Source organism: Taudactylus pleione, unplaced genomic scaffold (assembly GCF_031769625.1).
Source record: "Taudactylus pleione unplaced genomic scaffold, aTauple2 ptg000671l, whole genome shotgun sequence".
In the NCBI taxonomy this organism is placed as follows: domain Eukaryota; kingdom Metazoa; phylum Chordata; class Amphibia; order Anura; family Myobatrachidae; genus Taudactylus; species Taudactylus pleione.
The window spans coordinates 3158143-3171076 of NW_028285073.1; positions in this window are offsets into that span (position 1 = coordinate 3158143).

The following is a 12934-nucleotide window of genomic DNA, read 5'->3' on the forward strand; positions in this document are numbered from 1 at the left end:
TGTTTTCCTTTGTTGATAGAATTTCATGCTAAAAAGGGGTGCCGCAGTATTGCGCACGCGGCTGAGTCACACTTTTGCGTACGCAGCTAACATTAAGTCATACAGTTGTGTAGGAAAAAAGTGTGTAACTGTGAGTACTTGTTTAGGGTGTAACACGGGACCTAAATGTTAAGGGTATCGTAGGACCCTTAAGTGCTAGGCGCAGGAAGTTGGCCTAGTGACTCGGTAGCAGCATACCATTTACTTTACACAAGTCAGGTGTATGGGTTGTTATTTTTGTTAGGGTTCGGCTCCCAGCGTGATTATAGTGTTCAGTAATCAATGTGTGTGATCTGTTAGGCTTATTTGAACACTATAATTGAACTGCATAATTTTGGTTAGATTATGATTGTGAGCTGGTGAGAGGGTGGACGAAATCAACTGGAAAACAAAGGGTACTTTGCTGCCCCCTAGCAGTTGAAACATAGTCAAAAAGGGATTTCTGCGTGGGAGCAGCTTTTCTCCCATAGGTGAGTGGAGGCATCTAGAGGTCCTCCATAGGGTTCGTGGATACACCCTTTTTCAAAGGTGTCTGCAGGTAAGTGAAAGTATCTTGATTGTCTTTCACCAGTTTAAATCTTTACTGAAAAACGTAGGAGTTGTCTCAAGATGGAGCCACGCAAACAGTAGAGATGTTAGACAATGATGTGCTGCTGATGGAAGCGCCGCTTGGATTGGCCCATCATATTATGCATACTAAGTATGGTGCTTATGCAATAAGGTATTGTGACGTATGGTATAAGATAATGATGAAGAGTGTTAGGTCGTTTCCCAGAATTGGTAGTTTTGATAAAGATGTATTGAGTAATGTCCGGGATCACATCAGTCTGATGCGTTCTTGAGTGAAAAAGGTAAAACATAACAAATGTTTCAAATTGTGGCAGCATGAAGGGGATGCTTGGCTTAAAAATGTGCAAGCAATGCAAACTAGCGTTGTGAACGCATTGCCAGAAAATACACCCGAGGCACTAATTTGCAATGCGTGCGAGCTGCAAAATGACTCACACGTGCGGCACGGTAGCATTGCGGGAGGTATTGCCAGTAGTTCACGCGCACCAACACCATCTTATGTGGATGGGGGTGCAGGTACAGTTATTGAAATAACCCATAAAAATTTAACAAGCAATTTGTACCCTCTCTTAAGTAACCATAAGGAAAATGTTTATGATGTGGATGATGAGCCTATTGTTATGTCTGCCATTTCCCATGCTGTACACATGTTAGATGCGGCACCACGACAAGCCCTAATGGTGCCACCATCTCCATCAGTAACAGCACGGGAAGTGTTAAACTACTCTGCGCCCGTGGAGGAAGTTGTTAATACTATACATTGCAGCAACAGACTAAACCCCCAGCCAGGTAATATGGTCAAAGGTAGCAGTGCGGCCGGTCTGCGAACGGGGTAGTGCCCACAAGGGATGTGGTAATGCATTGTCCTTGGACAAGAGCAGAGCTAAATTCCATCATGAATGATTTCCCCGATCCCAAAAAGGAACTAGCCAAATGTCAAAGATTTGTGAGAAATTTGGGTAGTTCTCACGAGCCAACCAATAAAGATTGGTGAGTGGTGTTAAGGGCCATGCAATACCATGCAATAGCGACGTGACAAAATTTATCACGGATTGTGTATTGGATGGTGACGTTACCTTAATAGACCAAGTAAACCAAGGTAACATTTCCCGCATTGTAACTCAATTGGGTTTTCCAGTAGTAGTTAACTGGAACAAAATTTTCACCATAAAGCAAAAGGAGAGTGAATCTGCAGAAGATTATTGTGACCGGGCTCTGCAGGCTATCACCCAGTACACTGGGTTAGAGCATATTAAAGATAGCACTCACCACAGGGGAATTATTGTCACTATACTCATGGATGGCCTTAAAGAGAACCTAAAAATCCGGGTTCAGACCTCACAGCCTGGCTGGAGGGGAGTCACAATCGATACCCTCATAGAATCCGCCATAGAACATGAAAAAACATCTCAAAGAAGAGAGAGACCAAGAGCAAGAAACTAATGGCTGTCAGTATTCAATCTCTAGAAGGAATGACGGTAACATTACAGCCAGCAGACACACCTGCACCCACACACACACCGGCACCCGAACAGTTACATGCCCTCACTAATCCCACACCACCGCAAACACAGCCCTACCCCACTTATCCTACACAACCACAAGTCCCATACTACCCACAAACTTCATATCTCCCATCATATCCTTTCCCTCGATATCCCACCACCTCTCCCTCCTGCTCAACCAACACAACAATCCTTCTCTTCATCCAATCCAAGGACGTGTTTTAAATGTAACCAGCCAGGACATTTAAGTAGAAACTGTACGGTAAAAAGGGTAGGACCCCCAAACCAGGGAAAACCTGGATATCCCCATAAAGGATATGCACAGAGACCAGCAAATGTCTAACAGGCACCAGCTCCAATTGTGGCCGTTAATGCTTTATTGGAGTGTGGGAGCCAATGCTAGGGGTCAGGTCATACCTGTAGTCTACAGATAGTCAGGTAAACAGGAAGTACTCGGGAAGAACCAGTCATGATGGTTGATGTAGCTGGTACTAAATATCCTTTTCTTGTAGACACAGGGGCGACCAGGTCGGTGATAAAATCTCCCATTAATTTACAGGTAACCAACGAGACAGTACCAGCAGTGGGCATAACGGGTAAAGTGGAACATTATCCTTTAACAAAATCCACAGAGGTTACTATCGGGCCGTTGCATACCAGGCATTCTTTCCTTCTGGCTGCTGCTGCTATTACTAACCTACTGGGGAGAGATTTGTTATGTAAGATGGGATGTGTCATATATTGTACCACTGATGGTGTATTTCTAGATATCCCAGAGAGAGTTGCGCACGAGGTGAGGGATATGTTGGACAGTTCCCAAAGGATAATGTATCACTCTACCAATGTAAATGAAAATCCATCTCAGGTAGATCAAATGTTATCCCAAATTCCAGATTCACTTTGGACCAAGTATGGACAGGGCACTGGATTAATGGCAAACGTAAGCCCTGTAATGGTAAATTTAAAAGGCAGTAGGCAAGCTCCAAAAATTCCCCAGTACCCACTAAAACAGGAGGTAGAATTAGGGGTTTACCCAATAATTGAGCGATTATTACAACAGGGAATATTAGTTCGTACAGCTAGTCTAGCCAACAGTCCCATCTTCCCGGTATAAAAGAGTGGTGGGAGAGGTTATAGGCTGGTACAAGACTTTAGGGGTGTTAATAAGGTAGTAGAGAGCCAATTTCCCGTAGTGCCAAATCCAGCTGTCATTCTTATGCAGATCCCACCAAATGCAACCCATTTCACTGTCATTGACCTCTGTTCTGCTTTCATCTCTGTGCCTCTTCATCCTGACTGTCAGTACCTATTCGCTTTCACATACAGGGGTGTACAATACACATGGACACGATTGCCCCAAGGTTTCATAGACAACCCCAATATCTTCTCCCAGGCCCTGCACGACTGTTTACAATCTTTTCAACCTGCCAATGGGTCTGTTCTAATTCAATATGTGGATGATTTATTGCTATGTTCTGATTCGTTTATGTCATGTTTAAATGATACTAAACTTTTGTTGCTTCACCTATTGCACACAGGACACAAGGTTGCTAAGGACAAACTACAGCCATGCCAATCCAGAATAAAATATTTGGGAAACTGCCTAACTCAGGGGTTACAACATGTCACAAATGACAGAATCGAGGCCATACAGAACATGACACTGCCGCAGAACCAACAGCAAATTCATACCTTCTGGGAATGTGTGGATACTGTAGAATGTGGATCCCAGGTTTTTCTATTTTGGCCTTGCCATTACAGGAATTAGTCTTTTCCTCAAAACCCGATCGTATAATACACACAGAGGAATCAGCGCAGGCTTTCCTTAATCTTAAGGATAGTCTGACAAAAGCACCTGCATTGGGAATACCTGATTATGAAAAACCTTTTGATTTGTATTGTACGGAAGCCAATGGTTGTGCTGCAGGTGTCCTCACACAAAAACATGGTGATGCCAGTAGTCCCGTAGCATACTACAGTGCCCAATTGGACACTGTGGCAAGATCACTCCGAACGTGTTTAAGAAGTGGCAGCAATGGCTCTATTGGTGAGTAAAATTGAGGACGTAGTATTGGGCCATGATATGATTGTCTATACTCCCCACGCTGTATCTGCTCTGATGAACTCTGCCCAAACCAGACATGTTTCTTCAGCTAGGTTTACCAAATGGGAACTAGCTCTAATTGCACCTGCAAACATCACTGTTAAACGATGTAATACGCTGAATCCAGCAATGTATTTACCATATGTACAACATGATGTACAAAGGGTGGAAGGAGATGGGTTGCTGGCGGGAAGTGAGTTCAGCGGACATAATGATACATACGATTGGTTGGAATATCTGAATCAGACCTTTACTGCTAGACCTGACATACATGACACACCTTTAGAGAATGTGGATGTGACATTTTACATGGACTGGAGTTGTCATAGACAAACAGACACAGGTGAATTATGTACAGGTTATGCTGTTGTAAATGACACAGACATCATAGAAGCTGAACCCCTTGGTCCTCCTCACTCAGCCCAGGTGGCAGAGTTAGTAGCACTAAGAAGAGCTTGTGAACTGGCAGCAGGAAAATCTGCTAACATTTATTCTGACTCTAGGTATGCATACGGAGTCGTGCATGATTTCGGAGCTCTATGGCGTCTGAGAAATTTTATGACAGCAGCAGGCACACCAGTTGCTCATTCCAAACATATAAAAGGTTTACTTAAAGCAATCCAATTGCCCAAAATGGTGGCAGTAAATAAGTGTAAAACCCATACATGTGAGGATGATCCGGTGTCACTGGGCAACAACAAAGCAGATGAAGCTGCGAAATGGGCAGCCGGGTTAAAAATGAACATAACAACAGAATAAATTATGTCTTTTTAAACAATTGATATGTTGAAACTAATTGAGATGCAAAATTTGTGTTCAATCCAGGAAAAGTCAGTTTGGAAGTCCAAGGGATGTGGGCAAGAGTCCACCGGGCTCTGGAGGGACGGACAAGGTAAGCCAGTAGCCCCCAAGGCATATTACCCCAGCCTGGCTGAGGCAGCACATGGTCTGACTCATCTGGGAAAGCAAGGTATGTGCAAATTGGTGAGAGCATACTGGTGCGCACTGGGTTTTTCTTCACAAGCAAAAAAGAGAGCAATGTCCTGTCTGACCTGCTTAAGGAAGGACATAGGGAAAGCGATCCCTACCGAACCATCCCAAATTCCACTGACTGATGGACCTTTCCAGGTGATACAAATTGATTTCATCCAATTACCACCCTGCAGGAATCTCAAGTATGTATTAGTGTGCACTGATGTATTTTCCAACTGGGTTGAGGCCTACCCAGCGGCCACTAATACTCCTGCATTTACAGCCAAGAAAATAGTACAGGAGTTTGTATGCAGATACGATATCCCTAAAATTATTGAGAGTGACAGGGGTACTCATTTCACAGGTGATGTTTTTCAAAATATGTGCAAACTGATGGGTATTAATAGTCGACTTCACACCCCCTATCGACCGCAGGCCAGCGCCAAGGTAGAGAGGATGAACGGGACTATTAAAAATAAGTTAAGTAAAATCATGACAGAGACTGGACTAGGATGGCCAGAAGCATTACCGTTGGTCCTACATAGGACCACTCCTAGACCCCCTCTAAATCTATCCCCCTTTGAAACACTGTTTGGTAGACAACCTCATTTGATTAAAAGTCCACAGGAAGACATGAAGGGTAACAACGAGGTAACTGTAAAGTATCTTATATTAATGATTAAATAGTTAAAATAGCAACAGCAGAAACTGAAATTGTTGTCCCATGATATGCCTGGCACTAACTGTCATGATGTTGAACCAGGAGAATATGTTATGATCAGAAATTTCTTGCATTCAGGTTGTTTGACTGATTGGTGGGAAGGTCTATACCAGGTGCTGCTGACAAGTACTACATCTTTGAAGGTGGCTGAGAGAGATACCTGGGTCCATTCCACTCACTGCAAAAAGGTCAACCCACCGGTGGAGAAACAAGGCGGAGACAAGGCTGATAAAGTGGACCTGTCGATCGTGAGCTTGTTCCGGGAGGATTGAAAAGGTCGTAGTGAGATACCTGAACTAAAAGAAATTTGCAGGTCTTTGTCGTGGCAATGGACTGGCCTGCTGTGTTCATTTTCATATTCTCTCCTAGAGTGTTCACCATCCTGGTTGGTTCGGGAATGTCCGGTTTCTGTGTCAGGGGACCGATAGAGGAGATGGGAGCTGATGGCAGCGCTGATGGAGTGGAGTCAGGAGGAGTGCTATGCCAATCAGGGGAGTGTCTGACCAATCTTAGTACTGTGATTGTTAAAAGAGCTGTTATTCTGGATACTCGGGAACAGTGTGGAGGTTTATCGTCTGAAGATTCCTGTATTTGTGAATTTTGTGGGTCCCTAGTTGATGAGAACTGTATCCAATGGTGCCAACCTAAATATAACCCGTACTTGGGAGGGTATCCTTTAGGGGATTATCATAGCATGGTAGGCAAAGTATTAAACCATTTCAGGAAAAAGAAAAAAGAGAAAGGATGAGTTGTTCTGGTGCACTCTAGGAAGTAATTCACCGTAATGATGATATAATGATTCCAAAATGTCCTATATAATAAAATATAACCTTTAATGATGATATTCTAAAATATGCTTGAAATAAATAAGTAGGCGAAATATTAAAAAGATATTAGGAGTGAATAAAGTATAGAAAAGTGAAATAAAATAGATTGCTCTAACCAAGTGTGTGTGTGTGTATTCATTAATCAAAACCTGTTATTGGTCATAAGTAAGGAAAAGCCTGGGTCTTATATGTTAGTAATGATAGGGTAGGTATCTGAGTTACTGCCAAATATAATCTGATAGGCAACAACTCAAGAAACAGAATAATTGTCCTTGGGGTAGTGTATTCCTAGATGTTAAATGCCTGAATATATATAATATAGATTCAATGGAGTCCGCTGTTAGGGATCTTGTTTATGAGAAAGCATAATCTGGTATTATGACCTAAGTACGAGTATCAGTCACTGCTGAGAATCAGCAACAGTGTTATGTATTAAAACATTCAAGAATGTTGCAACATCGATTGTTACATAGATTGTAACATTATCATGTGGTTAGTACTGAACAGGCAGTCTCAGTATTGTAACTTCTATATCCATCTGAGATGCTGGTGTATTGTTAGATATAAGTAGAGCTATTTCACATGAATCAATGTTGTATCATGTAAAAATATCATATATTCATTTAAGATTATTAGGGCTAATTGCTGCCCGATATTAACATCAGCCTTACTCAGATAGAGGTGTCTATAATCGCTAAGTCTCAGTTGGTCTCATGTGTATATGGGCCAAGAGTGTATTGATATTTTATTCTGTGATCAATATATAGACACTACAGTATGGAGGGTATCATAAATACACATATTATCCAGACCAGAGGTCGAAGTGGGAATTTTGAAGTGGGGGTATGGCAAATGTAGAAGTTGCGGCAGTGGTGCAACCAGAAACAACGCATCAGCAGTGATACGAGTCGAGGGCGCGCAGAAAAAAATGAACATGGGCACGCATCATAAGGGGTGTGTCAGGCAGTGATTGATGGGGAGAGAGTGAACGGAAGAGGCAGAGGGTGATAGAGAGAGGCAGAGGGTGCCGGGGTGAGGGTGACGGTGAGGCAAAAGGTGACAGGGAGAGGGTGAGAGTGATGGGCAAAGGGTGACAGGGAGAGGGTGAGAGTGAAGGAGATGGTAAGAGGCAGAGGGTGGTAGTAAAGCCGAAGGTATCAGGGAGAGGCAAAGAGTGATGGGTAGAGGGTGACAGAGAGAGACTGCGTGTGACTGTGAGGCAGAGGGTGACAGGCAGAGGGTGATGGAGAGGCCGAGGGTGAGGCAAAGGGTGACAGGGAGAGGCAAAGAGTGATGAGCACAGGGTGACAGAGAGGCCCGAGGGTGAGGCAGAGGGTATCTAGGAAAGGCAAAGAGTGATGGGCAGAGGGTGACAGGGAGAGGTAAAAAGTGATGGGCAGAGGGTGACAGGGAGAGGCAAAGATTGAAGGGAATAGGGTGACAGGGAGAAGCAGAGGGTGACAGGGAGAGGCTGAGAGTGATGGGCAGAGGGTGACAGGGAGAGGCTGAGAGTGATGGGCAGAGGGTGACAGGGAGAGGCTGAGAGTGATGGGCAGAGGGTGACAGGGAGAGGGTGAGAGTGAAGGGCAGAGGGTGACGGAGAGAGGCAGAAGGTGACGGTGAGGCAGAGGGTATCAGGGAGAGGAAAAGAGTGATGGGCAGAGGGTGACAGGGAGAGGGTGAGAGTGATGGGCAGAGGGTGATGGAGAGCGGCTTAGGGTGGCAGTGAAGCAGAGGGTATCGGAAAGGCAAAGAGTGAAGGGAAGAGGGTGACAGGGAGAAGCAGGTGGTGATGGGCAGAGGGTGGCGGTGAGGCAGAGGGTGACAGGGAGAGGCAAAGAGTGATGGGCAGAGGATGACAAGGAGAGGCAAAGAGTGATGGGCAGAGGGTGACAGGGAGAGGGTGAGAGTGAAGGGCAGAGGGTGACAGGGAGAGGGTGGTGGTAAGGCAGAGAGTGACGGAGAGAGGCAAAGAGTGATGGGCAGAGGGTGACAGGGAGAGGGTGAGAGTGAAGGGCAGAGGGTGACGGAGAGAGGCAGAAGGTGGCAGTGAAGCAGAGGGTATCAGGGAGAGGCAAAGAGTGAAAGGAAGAGGGTGACAGAGAAATCGAGGGTGATGGGCAGAGAGTGAAGGGCAGAGGGTAACAGGGAGAGGGTGGCAGTGAGACAGAGGGTGACAGGGAGAGGCAAAGAGTGATGGGCAGAGGGTGACAGGGAGAGGCTGAGAGTGAAGGGTAGAGAGTGACGGAGAGAAGCAGTAGGTGAGGCAGAGGGTGACAGGGAGAGGCAAAGAGTGATGGACAGAGGGGGACTGATAGAGACAGAGGGTGAAGGTCTGTGGGTAGTAAATATAGGGCGCAGAATGACACACATGTCCAGTATACTGTGTAAGTGTGATACCCCTCGGGGGTGTCACATAAGGAAGGAGATAAGTGACAGAACAAGGCACTGTAACACTGACACCATTTGCACTTACCTAGGTACAGTGTAGAAGGTCAGCAGTGCTGTGGGGCAGAGTCTAGGCAGCAGTGTCTGTCTGTGTGCAGCTGATGCATGTGTTTCCTGTGGCTTCATGTGCTGGTGGGCAGGGGATGGGACAGCAGAGCACAAACAGGAAGTGGGAGAGCTCTCCAGGACACCGGATGGAGGAGGCAGCGGCTAACAGTGCAGGTATCACCCGGTGAGGGACGCTGTGAGGGGCGTGGCCTCGTGGACAAGGGGGCATGGCCATGCAGCCCAAACCCCATGCTACATTGTGCTAGTGTTTATTACCGGGGGTGGAGGAGGTGCGGGCTGTGTAGTGTGCCGGCTCCCTCACGGTGTCAGGAGCCGAGTGCTGCACTTAATACTACAGTGCAGCACTCGGCTCCTGTCACTGAGACGGAGACTGTACCTTGATGTCGTGGGTCCGCACCCCCCTTGTGACGCGGCGATGCCACTGACTTGTAGTCCGGCCGGGTGGCAGAGAGATTGGCTACCGAGAGGACTCTTAAGAGGTCCCCTCCTCCCGCCGGCAACATTCGCGAGCTCACCTCCCCAGCGGCGCCAGGCAGCGGCTGACAGTGCAGATGACAGTGGGATTGCTTCTGACAGTTTGCACTGTCAGAGGCAATCCTGGAGAGGTGGCAGCGCTGACAGCTGTCAGTCTGATGACTGTCAGTGCTGTGATCATCAATGATGATCCGATCGTCAGGGAGGTCCCAGCGGGTTCCCTACTCCTGCACCCGGCAAAGTAACAAAAAAAGAAAAAGGTTAGTGCTTGAAGTGCCGATATGTCATACCGTTACATACCGGCACACTTCGAGCACTGATCCAGACTGAATGACTGATTCCACAGCTGTATGATAGAAGTTAGCGGTGGCACTGTATGCCTAACAAATTAAGTTATAAAGTGGCTGTCTCTAAGATCGTCACTATAATGTTGCGGCTCTATTATTTATTCAGTCACACAATGAGGCATGGGGTAGGTTCAGATGTACAAATAAACGAGGGGTAGATTCTGATGGATGTTATTGATAATATTAATAATGTAAATTCCAAATAAACTTAGAAACCCTCTCTCATCCTCCGTATTAGTGTCATATGATAATATATGTATAGCAGTCACCTAAATAAATGGGTAAATCATATCTAGTGATCAGGAATCCTGTTAGGAGCTCCCTGCTGGATGAACTAAATTATAGTGAATAGAACAGTACTGACATATATATATATATAGAACTCCCCTGAGAGCACCGCTGAGATATTGCGGCTCTAACAAATATATCAATACCCCTGCTCGGAAATGCTATCTAATAAAGCCACACTGTTAAATATTCGCTGTCCTTAATAAACACCAGTGGATTATTGCTGTTCTACTGTGTGTTCAAGAGTACTGCACAGTAGGCTGTTAAAGTATAGCATATACACGTGGCACTCTATGTCCCCTGTTCGGAGATGTTTTTACAGCGTGGTTAGATCTCGCGGCTCTGGTAACTGTTACAATATTATATTCATCATATTTTACTCGGAAATGCTTCCTGATAATACAACACTGTTAAACATTAATTGTCCTTTGCAAACGCCACTGAGTTGTTACTGTTCTATTACATATTCGGCTTTACTACACAAACATGCTTTTCCAATATTGCACACACACACGTGGCATGCTATGTCCCAATGCACATTTCGCCCTTTGGCTTTGTCAAGGTATTACCTTGACAAAGCCAAAGGGCGAAATGTGCATTGGGACATAGCGTGCCACGTATGTGTGTGCAATATTGGAAAAGCCTGTTTGTGTAGTAATGCTGAATATGTAATAGAACAGTAACAACTCAGTGGCGTTTGCTTATAATATTGTAACAGTTATCAGAGCCGCGAGATCTAACCACGCTGTAAAAACATCTCCGAACAGGGGATATAGCGTGCCACGTGTATATGCTATACTGTAACAGCCTATTGTGCTGTACTCTTGAATACAGTGGCGTTTACAAAGGACAATTAATGTTCAACAGTGTTGTATTATCAGGAAGCATTTCCGAGTAAAATATGATGAATATAATATTGTAACAGTTATCAGAGCCGCGAGATCTAACCACGCTGTAAAAACATCTCCGAACAGGGGACATAGCGTGCCACGTGTATATGCTATACTTTAACAGCCTATTGTGCAGTACTCTTGAATACACAATAGAACAGCAATAATCCACTGGCATTTATTAAGGACAGTGAATGTTTAACAGTGTGGCTTTATTAGATAGCATTTTCGAGCAGGGGTATTGATATATTTATTAGAGCCGCAATATCTCAGCGGTGCTCTCAGGGGATTTATATATATATATATATATATATATATATATGTCAGTACTGTGCTATTCACTATAATTTAGTTCATCCAGCAGGGAGCTCCTAACAGGATTCCTGATCACTAGATATGATTTACCCATTTATTTAGGTGACTGCTATACATATATTATCATATGACACTAATACGGAGGATGAGAGAGGGTTTCTAAGTTTATTTGGAATTTACATTATTAATATTATCAATAACATCCATCAGAATCTACCCCTCGTTTATTTGTACATCTGAACCTACCCCATGCCTCATTGTGTGACTGAATAAATAATAGAGCCGCAACATTATAGTGACGATCTTAGAGACAGCCACTTTATAACTTCATTTGTTAGGCATACAGTGCCACCGCTAACTTCTATCATACAGCTGTGGAATCAGTCATTCAGTCTGGATAATATGTGTATTTATGATACCCTCCATACTGTAGTGTCTATATATTGATCACAGAATAAAATATCAATACACTCTTGGCCCATATACACATGAGACCAACTGAGACTTAGCGATTATAGACACCTCTATCTGAGTAAGGCTGATGTTAATATCGGGCAGCAATTAGCCCTAATAATCTTAAATGAATATATGATATTTTTACATGATACAACATTGATTCATGTGAAATAGCTCTACTTATATCTAACAATACACCAGCATCTCAGATGGATATAGAAGTTACAATACTGAGACTGCCTGTTCAGTACTAACCACATGATAATGTTACAATCTATGTAACAATCGATGTTGCAACATTCTTGAATGTTTTAATACATAACACTGTTGCTGATTCTCAGCAGTGACTGATACTCGTACTTAGGTCATAATACCAGATTATGCTTTCTCATAAACAAGATCCCTAACAGCGGACTCCATTGAATCTATATTATATATATTCAGGCATTTAACATCTAGGAATACACTACCCCAAGGACAATTATTCTGTTTCTTGAGTTGTTGCCTATCAGATTATATTTGGCAGTAACTCAGATACCTACCCTATCATTACTAACATATAAGACCCAGGCTTTTCCTTACTTATGACCAATAACAGGTTTTGATTAATGAATACACACACACACACTTGGTTATAGCAATCTATTTTATTTCACTTTTCTATACTTTATTCACTCCTAATATCTTTTTAATATTTCGCCTACTTATTTATTTCAAGCATATTTTAGAATATCGTTATTAAAGGTTATATTTTATTATATAGGACATTTTGGAATTATTATATCATCATTACGGTGAATTACTTCCTAGAGTGCACCAGAACAACTCATCCTTTCTCTTTTTTCTTTTTCCTGAAATAGTTTATGAGTTTGGTAGCACCATATCCCTAATGTATAGATAGAATAAACA